Source organism: Penaeus japonicus, unplaced genomic scaffold (genome assembly GCF_977035675.1).
Source record: "Penaeus japonicus unplaced genomic scaffold, GWHDUDI00000001_assembly GWHDUDI00000014, whole genome shotgun sequence".
NCBI lineage: Eukaryota > Metazoa > Arthropoda > Malacostraca > Decapoda > Penaeidae > Penaeus > Penaeus japonicus.
In genome coordinates this window covers 33918433-33923432 of record NW_028234416.1, presented here as the reverse complement: position 1 = coordinate 33923432, position 5000 = coordinate 33918433, and positions in this window count along the sequence as shown.

Below are 5000 nucleotides of genomic sequence, written 5' to 3'. Positions count from 1 at the left end.
GAGAGAGAGAGAGGGTGTGTGTGTGGGTGGGGGGGGGGGGGGGAGATGTATAAGGGCCCTCCTTGACAAAGTCGGGTACCGTTAATGCTCTTGTTATGACCCAAAGCGAGTGGCACTTAACTAAATGACTGTCCAACTAGAATCATACTAGATCTTTAGAAGTCATAATGGAGTAATTATACAAATAAAGTGTGTGTGTGTATGTGTTTTAATGTACGGCTGTGTGCGCGTTTCATTGTGTACAAGCCTTTGAAGTATTGACATTAAGTCTGAATTCTATTGTTAAATAGATATTTTTACAACGTCTAGAAACATAAGAAGGTTTTGTAATGGCGTTTTCAGCACCTATTATAGCGGAATTGTCCCCCATTAATAATAATAACTAATGCATGAAGCTCTATTATATCTCTCCCACCCTTTTTTTATTAGATTAGGACAGCAAGGTCTCCAATCCCGAAGACTTATCAATAATGCTCATCTATTTAAGGCCCTCGAACCAGCGACAGGGATTGGATTTCCAGGATTTTTTTTTCTCTCTCTCTCCTTTTTTTCCTTTTTTTTTATTTTTTTTTTTTTTTTTTTTTGCTGATTTTCGTGTGTCCCGCTTCCCTACTGTTGTTTCGTATATGTTTCTAAAAGCTTTACCTGTCCGTTTAGATAAAAGAAATCTGAGTCAACATTGATATCCAGTTCATATCCGCTCCTCTTTGGGAATTCAAAATTTCTTCGCGTCCTTCCACTCGCTTTCGAAATATCTTTTAATCATCTGCCTTAACAAATATAAAAAGAATCACCGTATTATCAATTAAAATCGGACTCGAAATGACGTAGAAATAAGCCAGTGAAATGACTTGCTATCCTATAAAGGACGCGAGAGTATCCTTTTAGAGATTTTACAAAGCAACCAAGAGGGATGCATACAAGATCCGTTCGGCGACCCCCTCCCGCCCGATAACGTAATTTATGTATGGCCACAAGACGGATTGACGCAAACGACCCAGAGGCGAGTTGGTCGAGAGAAAGAGAAGAGAGAGAGAGGGGACACGTGTGTGTGTGTGTGTGTGTGTGTGTGTGTGTGTGTGTGTGTGTGTGTGTGTGCGCGCGTGTGTGTCCGGATCGGTTATGATCGGACGTTCTCTTTAAATGTTTGGATTTTTTATATCACCGGTCACTTTAAATCGTCATGAAATACCAACCTTCCTGGTCGCTGATACGATATCATTAGTATTATTCTTTATCTTTGAATATACCAAAATTTAGCAAGACGAAATCTCTGCAAACTTGTGGAATCTGTTGGGAAACCCCTTTTTATCTTAATTTTGGGTGTATTTTGAATAGCTAGAATTATGAAACATTTCTTAAAAGTTGTTTGAGTAGAAGGCCATCAACGTCTAGACGCCATTTGCTAAAGCTTACCTCCAACGTTATGATTTGTTGATTTACGATTCAGTGAGAGTGATTGTGATCGTGGTAGTCATAGGAGACAACCAATATGGATATTTAGATTACTATCCGGTATGAAATAAGAAAATAAAAATAAAGAGAACTCCAAAAACGAAGACATGAAGAGCTACGAGCAACGAGGACTGACAGACAAGTCAACAATTACCGGGGATACCGCCTAGAGTGAAAGAAAATGGGAGAATATATCGTAAATAAAGGGAGACTAACGTAAACTATAAATAATACATGCACTCAGGGGTTGGTGATTTAATTTTTTTTTTCAATTAGTAGATCCAACTAGATGCCAATTGTTTCAAAGTTATTTTTTTAATGTGTTATTGGTGTATCATTTAATTAATTAATAAATGAAAGGGGAATGATCATTTTCTTATCATAAACCAGCCACACCTACGCGCCTTCAAATACCAACAACCACACTGCTATCATTTTTATTTTCTCTCAAAATTTATAGAGGTTGTATTCTGAGTGGTGGTGGCGTTACCGAGAAATAGTCAGTAAAATAATGTATTGCATGCGTGGTGACACAAATCAAATCTGACACGTGACGGCAGTATAGCTGACAAATAGTACTTAATCAAGTAATGAATCTGACATATATATATGTATGTGTGTGTGTGTGTGTGTGTGTTGATTCATGATATATATATAATATAAATCATATATATATATATATATATATATATATATATATATATATATATATATAATATATGTATGTATATATATATATATACATATATATATATATAATATATATATAATCCATTATATATATATTCCTGATATATATATATAATATATATTTATATTTATATATATATACATATATATATATATATATATGATGGTGTGGGTGTGTGGGTGTAGTTTTTCATGTGTGTTGGTGTGTGTAGGTGTGTGTGTGTGTGTGTGTGATCCTTATATAGAAAATATATATATATAATATATATATATATATATATATATATATATATATATATATATATATATATATACTATGGACGTGTAGTGTGTGTGTGTGTGTGTGTGTGTGAATGTATATATATATATCTAATAATAATATATATATATATATATATATATATATATATATATATATATATATATATATTTACTTATTTACATATACATACATGCATGTGTATGTGCATCAAAACCCTTCCCCACCTGACTTCAGGCCGGCAGTCTTCCCGAGGAACCAAGTGACCTGTAAACTCTTCCCTCCCATTACGTTAAAGGGGCCCCTCGTCTGCTCATGGCACGGGAAGTTCAAAGCAAGGGCGGTGCTCGCAGACTGGAATCTAATCAAAAGTACCTGAGCATAAGAGTACTTTCCTGGATCCTAATATAAATAGATATATGTATGTGTATATAGGTGCGTACCTGGGTGTTTATGTATATATGTGTGTGTGTGTGTATATGTATATATATATATATATATATATATATATATATATATATATGTATATATATATATATATATGTGTGTGTGTGTGTGTGTGTGTGTGTGTGTGTGTGTGTGTGTGTATGTGTTGTGTATGGATGTATATATATATATATATATATATATAATCTATTATATATATATATAATATATATATACTATTATTATATTATATATAACATATATGTGTGTGTGTGTGTGTGTGTGGTGTGTGTGTGTGTGTGTGTTTATGAATAAATATATACCTCATTACCTATATTACACCACAATAATATATATATATAATATATATATATATATATATAGATATATATTAATATATATATACATATATATACATATTTAAGTATATATATACAAAATTAAACACGCACACACTACAACCGCAAGCACACACCACACGCACACACACCCACACACATATTATATATATATATATATATATATATATATTATATATAATTATATATATTAAATATATATAAACATACAGTATATATACTCAGACCAGTATCCGGCACAGCACTCTTATGCCCAGGTAGTTGGCGTGGCTTATTTTCTCACCTCCCGTCAGCAGAAGGAACAGGAGCAATGAAACAGGAAGGTGAAGCCAGAGCACGAGTGAAACGAGCCAGAACAGAGGTGGTCCCTAATATCTGAGACATGTTTCATTCATGAGAGCGTAACAGTGTCATCACTATGCTGTCGGGATATGAAACGGCGCCCGTATTCCTCCGCGCTCTCTCTTGTTGTGTCACTTCTCTCCCTCTTTCTTCATCTCGGTCTCTTTCTTGCTTTTTCTCTTGGTCTCTCTTTCTCGCTTTCTCTCTTTCTGTCTTTGTCTCTCTCTCTCTCTTTCTCTCTCTCTTTCTCTCTCTCTCTCTCTCTCTCTCTCTCTCTCTCTCTCTCTCTCTCTCTCTCTCTCTCTCTCTCCTCATCCTTTCCATTCTTATCTTCTATCTCATCTCTTCTCTTCCTCTCTCTCGCTCTCATCTCTCTCCTTCAATCAATCTCACTCTCTCTCCTCGTCTCTCTCATCTCTTCCTCTTCTCGCTCTCTCTCCCTCTCTCTCTCTATCACTCCATCCCTCCCTCCCTCTATCCATCCATCCATCCATCCATCCATCCATCCATCCATCCATCTCTCCCTCCTCTCTTTCTCCCTCTCTTTAGCAATCGGTTTCAAATGCTGAGAGTCTATAGCTTTTCCAAATTTTTTTAACAATTAAAAAATGTCTATCTCATCGCGTCTTTTCAAACTAAATCATACTTTGACTCTCTGCGTTGCGTCATTGATTGGCAATCACATATATGATTTTTAGTCTGCTTCCACAAATGTATATATGATCGAATAAGTCAGGCTATTTCCATAGTTCTCTCCCTTCTTCGTCTCTTCCCTCGGCACTCTCCTCATCCTTTCTCACTTTCTCTCTCCTCATCCTCTTCTCATCACTACTCTCTCTCTCTCTCATCTAACTCTCTCAATCGAAGTGGGCCTCATCTCTCCGCATACATCTTCCCTCTCATCTCTCGACTCTCTTCTCCCTCTCACCCTCTCATACAATCTCTCATCTCTCTTCCTTCTCTCTTTTCTCATCCTCTCGGTTTTCTCCTCTCTCTCCTCTCTCTCTCCTCTCTCATCTACTTCTCGCCTCTCTCTTCCTCGTCGCCTCCAATCCATCCTCTCATCCTCATCTCTTCCCTCTCTCTCTCTCTCTCTCTCCCTCTCTCTCTCCTCTCTCTCTTCTTCTCATCTCTCTCTCCTCTCTTTCTCTCTCTCATCTCTCATCTCTCTCCTCTCTCTCATCCATCTCTCTCTCTCTCTCTCTCTCTCTCTCTCTCTCTCTCTCTCTCTCTCTCTCTCTCTCTCTCTCTCTCTCTCCACACTCTTTCCATTACCTCTGACCACAACGCCCCCCCCCCCCGTCACCTCCCGCTACTCTCCCTTCAGGCGGCGACTCCGGGCGCGGCGTAGCGCTGGTCTCGACACTGGCGCCGTTGGACCGGGAGGTGGGTCGGAGCGACGCGGCCTGCTGGCCCCTCGCTGGTGGTGGCGGCGACGCGCCCAGGCTCTCATCACGGCGACACCTACC